The 12,178-nt window shown below is 48.5% G+C and overlaps 1 protein-coding gene across 5 annotated transcripts in view; it reads right to left on the minus strand.

Moving 5' to 3' along the window:
- The window catches only part of CFAP54 (cilia and flagella associated protein 54), a 2,603,731-nt gene that overhangs the window by 484,025 nt on the left and 2,107,528 nt on the right, over nucleotides 1-12,178 (minus strand). The window lies entirely within an intron of this gene.

The raw sequence follows: 12,178 nt of genomic DNA on the forward strand, positions 1-12,178 counted from the left end.
CCATATGAGTTGCTTGGAAGGTGCATCACTTAAATAAGTGTGCACCATACACTACATCAGCCTCCTACATTGGTGTGCAGTGGTTGGATTGAAGCCTGCACTGTTTTACCATTTAATCTAGGGGATGGTTAATTGAAAAACCATCACTATCTAACTTTTGTGTTTTAGTATGTTCTACTGAACTTTTTAAATTGGTAGTTCAAGGTCTGGCACAACCCTTTCTCCAATCTTTGGAGGTTTAGTTTCATTAAGGTAGGTAGGTGGAACACCATGCTACACCTAGTCACCACACCTTTAGTTTGGGAAGCCAGTGGGCCCCAGTGCTCTAGATACAGTGGTGTTAAGTTCGAGGATCTTAGGGCCTTTGCAACCAGAACGATACAGACAGGTAGCAAATCTAACACAGAGCAACTCTTTGAGATGCGCCTGCAGTATGACCTCCAGAATCCTGAGAGGCCTGAAGAGCAGGATAACACTAAGTTGGGTGGGCCTCAAGAAGAAGGGTCAGGGGTTGCTCATCCCACTGCTTACTTTTGAGCATGACCAAGAGGAGTCTGAAGACCCCTCACTGGTGAATCCTAATGCCCAGAGGAATAGTACAGATGGTACAGATGGAGTCCCTAGAAGTAGGTCCCCGTTTATTCCTCCTTGGAGTGTCTAGGGGAGGTCTAGGTCCTTCTCTGTCAATTCAAACTCCTATAACCACTCCATAGGAACCTCCATCTCTAGCTAGAGAGAGGACTCATTAGTAAGGGAGTACCACCTGATCAAGTTTGAGAGAGTCAAGCTCCAGATCAAAAAGGAACAGTTGGCCCTTGAAAAGGAGACCTTGGAAGTTCAGAGTGCTAGGAAGAATTTGGATCTAGGGTCCCACGGTGGCAGTACTAGCGAACCAAGGGTCAGGGAACACTCCTTTGATACTAGGAGCCTGAGCAGGATAGACTCTCCTTTCCAAGAGGGGGACGACATCCATAAATGGATCACTGCATTAGAGAGGGTCTGTAAAGTTCAGACGGTCCCTCAAGGACTGTGGGCACCTATCCTGCGACTCTCCCTTGATAACAAAGGTAAAGTCAAACTTCTCACTGTTAGGGAGGAAGATGCCTGTAATTACTCAGTCTTGAAGAGTGCCCTCATAGATTGGTTTGGTTTAACCACTGAACAGTACAGGGTTAAGTTTAAGGACACACAGAAGGCACACACCCAAGGCCGGCTTGATTTTGTAGACAGTATAATTAGGGTCTGGAATGCTGGCTACATGGACGTAATAGGCATGTCTATGAGGGACTGTACAATTTATTGATGAGGGAGCACATCCTTAATAACTGTAAAAATCAGCAACTGCACCAGTACCTGGTGGGCTCTGATCTGACCTCTCCCCAAGAATTGGGAAAGAAGGCAGACAAGTGGGTCCGGACCCGGATAAAGCAGAAATCTCATGGTGGGGGTGACCAGAAGAAGCAAGATTCTTCTAAGGCCCAAGAGAAGGGTGGTGAGAAAGGTAAAGACAAGAAAGATTCTTCAGAAAGCCAACAAAAGTCTTCCTCTGGGGGTGAGTTTCAAACCTCTTCCTCCTCCAACATGTTACCTGTGTAAGGAAAAAGGCAATAAAACAAAATATGCTGATTGCTCTAAATCTGGCCCCAAGGAGACTTCTACTACTGCTCCTAAAGCAACTGGCGCCCCGAGCACCAGTACAACAACTCAGAGAGCAAGCTGCTGTTGAGGAAACAGGGACTGTCACTGGGTCCCATAGGATCTATTGGGAAGATGGGCTCCTATTTTCTGACTGTAGAGACCCCATGCCTAGTCCCACCAGGAGGTTGGTCATATCTCAGAAATTCAGGGGGTTTCTATTGTCCCTAGCATAACATTCCCTTTGCAGGACATCTTGGTCAAAGCACGACTTGGGACAGGCTTGTCCCTCACTTTCACTGTCCCCACATGTCTGAGGATACCAAGGAGTTTTGTCGCTCCTGTGCCACTTGCCAAGCCAGTGGCAAATCAGGTGGCACTACAAAGGCCCCTTAATTCCATGTCCAGTGTTTGTGGTTCCCTGTGAGAGGGTAGGGAAAGGATGGACATTGTAAGTTACTTAAACCCTACAACAAGATCTGGATATAGTTACATCCTAGTAGTGGTGGACCAAGCCACTAGGTATCCAGAAACTATTCTAGTTAGGACCGCCACAGCTCCTGTGGTGGCTAGGGCCCTCCTGGGAGTCTTTTCCACGGTTGGGTTTCCTAAGAAGTTCCTATCAGACAGAGGTACTAACGTCATGTCTAGCTACATCACTGCTATGTGGAAGGAGTGTGGTGTAAACTACAAGTTTACTACACCCTATCAAGCACAGTGCAATGGGCTTGTTGAAAGGTTCAACAAGACCCTAAAGGGTATGATCATGGGATTCCCAGAAAATCTGAGGAAAAAATGGGATGTCTTACTACCCTGCCTTCTCTTTGCCTACAGAGAGGTTCGTCAGAAGGAGGTGGGCTATACCCATTTGAACTTCCCTTAGGACATCCAGTTAGGGACCCATTGTGTCTGGTTAATGAGGGATGGGAGCAGCCTCTTAAGCCCCCTAAACAGGACATAGTGGACTACGTACTTAGCCTGCATTCTCGAATGGCTGAGCATATGAAGAAGGCCAACAAAACCCTTGAGGCCAGCAAGGAGCTTTGAAAAGCTTGGCAGGACATTAAGGCTATACTGACTGTTTACCAGCCAGGACAGAAAGTGTGGGTGTTGGAGCCTGTGACCCCATCGTCACTCCAGGACAAGTGGAGGGGCCCCTAAACAATACTTGAGAAAAATTGTGAGCTTACCTACTTAGTTGACCTAGGCACTCCAAGAAGTCCCCACTGGGTACTTGATGTGAACCCTCTTAAACCTTTTATCGATATGAGCTTGCTCTTGGCCACTGATGAGGGGCAGGATGAAGAGAGTGACCCTCTCCCTGATCTTCTCTCTCAGGACCCTGTTGATGGATCAGTACAAGGAATAGTATCGGCAGACAGTCTCAGTGGTCAACAGTAGACTGATTGCAGGCAGGTTCTCAGTCAGTATTCTGGTCTCTTTTCCCTGACCCCTAGTCAGACCATGTGGTGGACTCATGAGGTGGACACTGGTGACAGCATACCTGTGAAGAGCAAGATTTACAGACAGTCTGACCATGTCAGAGACTGCATCAGGACTGAGGTCCAAAAGATGCTGGATTTCAGGGTCATTGAGCCTTCAGATAGCCCTTGGACTAGTCCAGTAGTTCTTGTGCCAAAATCTCACTCCCAGGATTGTAGGAGAGAGATGGGATTCTGCGTGAATTACAGGGCACTTAAGGCAGTCACTAGGACTGATTACCATCCAATTTCAAGGGCAGAAGAGCTGACTGAGACATTGGCCTCTGACATATATCTCAGTACATTTGACTTGACTGCTGGTGACTGGAAAAACAGACTCTCTGAGGATGCCAAACCGAAACCAGACAGGAGAGAACACAAACCAGTAACTGTTTATGTGCACTCAGAGTGGAGCCCCATCTGTGCAGTTGCTAGGTGTGTTACAGAGAGGACTGAAATCAACAAGCATAGAGATACATTATGTATGTTTCATAGCCGGGCAAAAACACGCCCACAGTGGAATTTTCCAGGCAGATGCAACGGAACAGTGAAATACAAAAAAAGGTTTCAGCTCTCGTATCTTACACAAACTAGCACATTCCAAGGTTGTTCCATCCTAGACCTGCCATCAGACAAGTGGGATAGGGCGTCTATCTAGTGGGAAAGGTATGCGCTAATAAGAACAGTGTACTAATTACTGAAACAAAATCTATCATTGCACAAACAAACTCAAGAGGGGGCATTTCTCGGACTTGACCAAGATCAGTTTCGAGCAGCTTAAAACGGCACCTGGAAAGAAAACGATGCAGCAAATGCTAACTTACACAGGGCACTGTGCAAGCATAAACGGTTTCCATTCTAAGACCTGGGAGGATCACTTGGTCTACCTCAGAAATGTTCTGGTAGCCCTGAAAAAGGCCGGCCTCATTATCCATGCCACAAAGTGCCAGATAGGACAGAGTAAGGTTTTTTACTTGGGCCACCTGGTAGGTTGAGATCAATTTAAACCATTGGATATGAAAATCCAGACCGTCATTGACTGTGTGGCTCCCATTACCCAGACTCAGGTCAGAGCTTTCTTGGGCCTGGCTGGGTACTACAGGAGGTTTGGTAAGAGTTATGGATCCATAGTGACACCCCTTAATGATCTCACCTCCAAAAGAATGTCTAAGAAAGTTCAATGGACAGTTAGCTGTCAGAAGGCATTTGATGATGACGCGGAGCAGGCCATGTGCTCTGCTCCCAATATGCAAAATCCTGAATACTCCAAAACCTTAATTGTCCAGACAGATGCTTCTGACATAGGGGTAGGCGCAGTTCTTTCACAAATTAATGCAGATGGCCAGTACCAACCAGTAGCTTTTATTAGCAGAAGGTTGACCCCAGGGAGAAAAGTTGGTCAGCTATTGAGAGGGAGGCCTTTGCTGTGGTTTGGGCCTTGAAGAAATTGAGGCCTTACCTGTTTGGCACTCACTTCATTGTTCAAACAGACCATAAGCCCCTCTTATGGCTTAAACAAATGAAGGGTGCAATCCCAAACTTTTGAGGTGGTCCATTTCCCTACAGGAGATCGACTTTTCTGTTGAACATAAACCTGGGAGTAGCAGCTGTACTCTCCAGATATTTCCACTTAGAAAATGAAGACTCAACTGGGCAAGGTTAGTCTCATCTTCTGATCAATTACCTCTTTATTTGGTCTCCCTGGGCCTTTCTGAACACATTTGTTTTGGCCCAGTACTCAGCCTTCTTTACCAACTCTTGAGGGGAGACTCCCCACAAGGTACTGATGCAGGTTTTCAGAAGTACAATTACTTATCAGGTCCCCCACCATTACCAAATTATAGAGCCCTTCATAATCTTGCACATTACTGCTTTCAACCAGTCCCCTAATGTTTTGACTGAGAAGTCAACAAAATCTATGAGAGGTTTTACGAGTCTCCCTTAACTTGATTCTGTACTCTTGAGTGATAAGTCCAAAGCCCTCAATCAGGGTATCCTTCATGAGGTCATAGGATTCAGCATCTTCCTCATTAAGTGTTAGGAGTCATTCTCTTCAATTTCCTGAGAATAACTCAGAAAGTAGAGCGCCCCAGTGTCTCTGGTGTAAGTTCCATATTTTAGAAGCCCTCTTAAAGGCTATAAACCACTTTGTGATGTCATCACCCTCAACATATCTAGAGACAATCCGGTTGGGGATTTTGGGGTCCTATGTTTCCAGTGTCTCCCTATTTAATGTGTTACTGACATCAATCATGGGTTCTAGACCCGTCTCAGCCCTCTCTCTCTTTCTATAGCCAGGAATTTGGCTTCAAGGGCTACTCTTTTGGCTATTCTTTCAAGATAGAAACATTTTTCATCTAGCTTTATGTGCCTTGAGTGGCCTAACCTACCCCCTGAAGGGGATGGCACTCTAGGAATATGTCTAGGACAAAGGTTGCTGTTGGGTTCCTCATCCTCTCTGGTTTGGATGGGGAGGTTACCCCCTGGAGGACTGATTACAGTCTCATTCTCACTGTTCACTCCCTCTTCATGGGTGTCAGCACTATTTCCTAACTGGGCTACTTTAAAATTCTGCAAGGGCCTCCTGGAGTCTTGCTTTTGTAGGGTTTGAGCCAGTAGCAATATTGCTGGCTATACAGATGTTTCTTAACCGCTGCATATTAAGCTGTGGATAAGTGGTCAGGTTGAGGTCCTGCACTGTCTTCTCTGTGCCAAAAATATTTAGGACAGTTCAGAACTTTTTAGAAAATTGAGACAGAAATCAAAAAGACTTTTACCCTGCCAACTTAGGCCGAACAAAGCAAACACGAGGAGATAATGGGCAGAGCGCTAAAACTTTTCAGGCACTCACTCCCAGTCACAGATTTGGGTTGAATCCATCGTCGTTCTTTAGCTCACTTCGCCACATCAGTTCTGACCCAGCCATATGCAAATCACTCTAGACCCTGTTCCTCATAGAACAGTCCACCCTGAACTGCCAAGCCATATCTTCCCTGGACCGGAAACAAGTATCCCGGGACCGGTTTCGGAGTAACACCCCTCATCAGCCAGGCTAGCTTGAATCCAGGGGCAAAGTGAACAAGGGACCCATGTCTGGGCATACCCTGCCTACTTTGGGCAAACAAAGCAAACACGAGGAGATTATGGATGGGGCGCTGAAACCTTTCAGACACTTACCCCCAGTTACAGATTGGGTTGAATCTATCATCGTTCTTATCTCACTTCGGCATGCCAGTTCCGACCCAGCCATATGCAAATCACTCTTGACCCTGTTCCTCATGGGAGCAGTCCAGCCCAAACTGCTAAGCCAGATCTTCCCTGGACAGGAAACAAGCAACCTGGGACCGGTTTCGGAGTAACACCCGTCATCAGCCAGACTAGCTTGAATCCAGTGGCAAAGTGAGCCAGGGACCCTTGTCTGGGCATACCCTGTCCACTTATGGCGAACAAAGCAAACACAAGGAGATGATGGATGGGGAGCTGAAACCTTTCAGACACTTACCCCAGTTACAGATCGGGTTGAATACATCATCATTCTTTAGCTCACTTCGCTACCCCAGTTCTTACCCAGCCATATGCAGATCACTCTTGACCCTGTTCCTCATGGAACAGTCGACCCTGAACTGCCAAGTCAGTTCTTCCCTGGGCCGGAAACAATTATAATGGAACCGGTTTTGGAGTAACACCCCTCATCAGCCAGGCTAGCATGAATCCAGGGGCAAAATAATCAAGGGACCCATGTCTGATCATACCCTGCCTACTTAGGGCAAACAAAGCAAACACGAGGAGATGATGGATGGGGCGTTGAAACCTTTCAGACACCCCCAGTTACAGATCGGGTTGAATCCATCATCGTTCTTTAGCTCACTTCAGCATGCCAGTTCTGACACAGCCAAATGCAATTCACTCTTGACCCTGTTCCTCATGGCAGCAGTCCAGTCCAAACTGCCAAGTCAGATCTTCCCTGGACCGGAATCAAGCATCCTGGGACCGGTTTCGGAGTAACACCCGTCATCAGCCAGACTAGCTTGAATCCAGTGGCAAAGTGAGCAAGGGACCCACATCTGGGCATACCCTGTCCACTTAGGGCGAACAAAGCAAACACAAGGAAATGATGGATAGGGAGCTGAAACCTTTCAGACACTTACCCCCAGTTACAGATCGGGTTGAATCCATCATCATTCTTTAGCCCACTTCGCCACCCCAGTTCTTACCCAGCCATATGCAAATCACTCTTGACCCTGTTCCTCATGGAACAGTCCACCCTGAACTGCCAAGTCAGATCTTCCCTGGACCGGAAACAATTATACTGGAACTGGTTTTGGAGTAACACCCCTCGTCAACCAGGCTAGCATGACTCCAGGGGCAATGTGATCAAGGGACCCATGTCTGGGCATACCCTGCCTACTTAGGGCAAACAAAGCAAACAGGAGGAGAAGTGTGGCTCAGCGGTTAGAGGCGGCAGACCCGGAAGCTGAGATCGGCCGTGGACCAGGGTTCGATTCCCCACCTCGGCGGGTCTCGGGCTCTAAAATTCCACGGACTCGATAATTCTCGCTCCGGTGCCTACTCGACTCACGGGGTCACACTCTGCGACTCTGGGCAATAGCTTGCTTAATCTCCACTACGGCCCCACGCGGCGGGAGCCTGGCTTTCACCTTGTGGATACCCTGCCGGGGTATCTCACAGGGGAATACCAGGACGGGTTCCCTAAGCAAGCGCTTAGATACCGTGTCGGTGTTTGCGCTATATAAATACATGTACATTTACATTTACATTTACATGATGGATGGGGCGCTGAAACCTTTCAGACACTTACCCCCAGTTACAGATCAGGTTAAATCCATCAACCTTCTTAAGCTCTCTTCGGCATGCCAGTTCTGCCCCAGCTATATGCAAATCAGTCTTGAACCTGTCCTCATAGAAACAGTCCAGCCTGAACTGCCAAGCCAGGTCTTCCCTGGACCGGAAATAAGTATCCTGGGACCGGTTTTGGAGTAACACCCCTCATCAGCCCGGCTAGCTTGAATCCAGTGGCAAAGTGAGCAAGGGACACACATCTGGGCATACCCTGTCCACTTAGGGCGAACAAAGCAAACACGAGAAGATGATGGATGGGGAGCTGAAACCTTTCAGACACTTACCCCCAGTTACAGATTGGGTTGAATCCATCATCATTCTTCAGCTCACTTCGCCACCCCAGTTCTTACCCAGCCATATGCAAATCACTCTTGACCCTGTTCCTCATGGAACAGTCCACCCTGAACTGCCAAGCCAGATCTTCCCTGACCCGGAAACAAGTATCCTGGGACCGGTTTCGGAGTAACACCCCTCATCAGCCAGGCTAGTTTGAATCCAGGGGCAAAATGAACAAGGGACCCAAGTCTGGGCATACCCTGCCTACTTAGGGCAAACAAAGCAAACACGAGGAGATGATGGATGGGGCGGTGAAACCTTTCAGAAACTTACCCCTAGTTACAGAACAGGTTGAATCCATCATCGTTCTTTAGCTCACTTCGGCATGCCAGTTCTGCCCCAGCCATATGCAAATCAGTATTAAACCTGTTCCTCATGGAAACAGTCCAGCCCGAACTGCCAAGCTAGGTCTTCCCTGGACCGGAAACCAGCATCCTGGGGCCAGTTTCGAGTAACACCCCTCATCAGCCAGGCTAGCTTGAATCCAGTGGCAAAATGAGCAAGGGACCCACATCTGGGCATACCCTGTCCACTTAGGGCGAACAAAGCAAACACAAGGAAACAATGGATAGGGAGCTGAAACCTTTCAGACACTTACCCCCAGTTACAGATCGGGTTTAATCCATCATCATTCTTTAGCCCACTTCGCCACCCCAGTTCTTACCCAGCAATATGCAAATCACTCTTGACCCTGTTCCTCATGGAACAGTCCACCCTGAACTGCCAAGTCAGATCTTCCCTGGACCGGAAACAATTATACTGGAACCGGGTTTGGAGTAACACCCCTCATCAGCCAGGCTAGCATGAATCCAGGGGCAATGTGAACAAGGGACCCAAGTCTGGGCATACCCTGCCTACTTAGGGCAAACAAAGCAAACACGAGGAGATGATGGATGGGGCGGTGAAACCTTTCAGAAAATTACCCCCAGTTACAGAACAGGTTGAATCCATCATCGTTCTTTAGCTCACTTCGGCATGCCAGTTCGGCCCCGGCCATATGCAAATCAGCCTTGAACCTGTTCCTCATGGAAACAGTCCAGCCCGAACTGCCAAGCTAGGTCTTCCCTGGACCAGAAACCAGCATCCTGGGGCCAGTTTCGAGTAACACCCCTCATCAGCCAGGCTAGCTTGAATCCAGTGGCAAAGTGAGCAAGGGACCCACATCTGGGCATACCCTGTCCACTTAGGGCGAACACAGCAAACACAAGTAGATTATGGATGGGGAGCTGCAACCTTTCAGACACTTACCCCCAGTTACAGATCAGGTTAAATCCATCAACGTACTTTAGCTCACTTCGGCATGCCAGTTCTGCCCCAGCTATATGCAAATCAGTCTTGAACCTGTCCTCATAGAAACAGTCCAGCCTGAACTGCCAAGCCAGGTCTTCCTGGACTGGAAACAAGTATCCTGGGACCGGTTTCGGAGTAAGATCCCTCATCAGCCCGGCTAGCTTGAATCTAGTGGGCCCACATCTGGGCATACCCTGTCCACTTAGGGCGAACAAAGCAAACACAAGGAAACAATGGATAGGGAGCTGAAACCTTTCAGACACTTACCCCCAGTTCCAGATCGGGTTGAATGCATCATCATTCTTTAGCTCACTTCGCCACCCCAGTTCTTACCCAGCCATATGCAATCAATCTTGACCTTGTTCCTCATGGAATAGTTCACCCTGAACTGCCAAGCCAGATCTTCCCTGGACCGGAAACAAGTATCCTGGGACCGGTTTCGGAGTAACACCCCTCATCAGCCAGGCTAGCTTGAATCCAGGGGCAAAATGAACAAGGGACCCAAGTCTGGGCATACCCTGCCTACTTAGGGCAAACAAAGCAAACACGAGGAGATGATGGATGGGGAGCTGAAACCTTTCAGACACTTACCCCCAGTTACAGATCGGGTTGAATCCATCATCATTCTTTTGCTCACTTCGCCACCCCAGTTCTTACCCAGCCATATGCAGATCACTCTTGACCTTGTTCCTCATGGAACAGTCCACCCTGAACTGCCAAGCCAGATCTTCCCTGGACCGGAAACAAGTATCCTGGGACCGGTTTCGGAGTAACACCCCTCATCAGCCCGGCTAGCTTGAATCCAGGGCAAAGTGAACAAGGGACCCATGTCTGGGCATACCCTGCCTACTTAGGGCAAACAAAGCAAACACGAGGAGATGATGGATGGGGAGCTGAAATCTTTCAGACCCTTTTTCTCTTTCCTCATGGGAGCAGTCCAGCCCAAACTGCTAAGCCAGATCTTCCCTGGACCGGAAACAAGCATCCTGGGACCGGTTTCGGAGTAACACCCGTCATTATCCAGACTAGCTTGAATCCAGTGGCAAAGTGAGCAAGGGACCCATGTCTGGGCATACCCTGCTAACTTAGGGTGAACAAAGCAAACACGAGGAGAAGATGGATGGGGAGCTGAAACTTTTCGGAAACTCAGGCCCAGTCACAGATCTGGGTTGAATTCATCATCGTTCTTTAGCTCACTTCATCACCCCAGTTCTGACTTAGCAAATCAGTCCAGACCCTGTTTCTCATGGGAACAGTGCAGTCCGAACTGCCAAGCCAGATATTCCCTGGACCGGAAACAAGCATCCTGGAACTGGTTTCAGGGTAACACCCCTCATCAGCCAGGCTAGCGTCCAGCAATCTCTCATACACTGAATTAACCAATGAATAAACAGACAGTCTCTTGTAAGCATGGGCGGATTTTGCGGATCCACGATTCGCGGGTTAAGCGGATCCACGGATCGTGGATCCGCAAAATCCGCGGATTTAGCGGATTTGCGGATTTGGGGGCGGGGCTTCATCGAGTGTGTGGGCGGGGCCAAACGGACGGGGCTTCCACGCGAGCGCACATGCCTCTTGTGTGTCTAAAAGGTCAGAGACCGATCAGAGCAGCATCACAGCGGATTATCGATGGTATATTTGGGAAGAAGGCACATCTGCCCAGCCTCCCAACGCTCCCGATTTTTTTTGGGCTGATGAATGAGTCACTGCATTTGCGCTTCAACTAGTTCCAGCGACCAAGTGTGTGTTACTATGCAATCGCGCCGAAGTGCGCAGGGGTCCCTTGAGTGAAATGTCCATCATAGTGGGTAAATGGCGGGAAGACGGTGCACACCTCGAGTGTGTGGGCGGGGCCAAACGGACGGGGCGTCCATGCGAGCATGCCTCTTGTGTGTATAAAAGGGCAGAGACCGATCAGAGCAGCAGATTAATTTTTGGGCTGATGAATGAGTCACTGAATTTAAGCTTCAACTAGGGCACATGCTTTATTGATATCTGCAAGTGTTTCCTGTTGAGGTTTATTTTTTTGTGCCAGGACCGTCGTGCCCGAATGAACCCTGCCCTTCATATTTATTCAAGAAGAGTAAAGACACCACCGTTGAAATAATTTACGATGGCGCCGGCAAGCTGCCAGCGCCATCCTGCAATAGTTACTTAATTAGCTTCAACAGGAAGCTCCAACTGTTAAAATAAAGCAGGCGCTCGAGCCCCTGCTGTATCTTATCTATTAGAGCTTCCTGTTGAAGCTAATTAAGTAACTATTGCAGGATGGCGCTGGCAGCTTGCCGGCGCCATCGTTAATTAGGCTCGCCTGAACTTTTGACCGCAAAATCCGCTCCGATCGCGGATTGCGGATTTTCGGTAAATCCGCGAGAGTTCGCGGATCGCGGATTCACCGAAAATCCGCAAAATCCGCGATCGGAGCGGATTTTGCGCTCATGCTTAGTCTCTTGGTGTTGTAGCAATAACAGAACACAGTCATCGAACAGAAAGAAAGATGCAATATCTACTCCTCGGCTCATCCACTCTAGACCTTTTGATTTGACCTCTGCTTGTCAATCTGAGTTTAGAAAGAA

Source organism: Lissotriton helveticus, chromosome 1_1 (assembly GCF_964261635.1).
Source record: "Lissotriton helveticus chromosome 1_1, aLisHel1.1, whole genome shotgun sequence".
Lineage (NCBI taxonomy): Eukaryota > Metazoa > Chordata > Amphibia > Caudata > Salamandridae > Lissotriton > Lissotriton helveticus.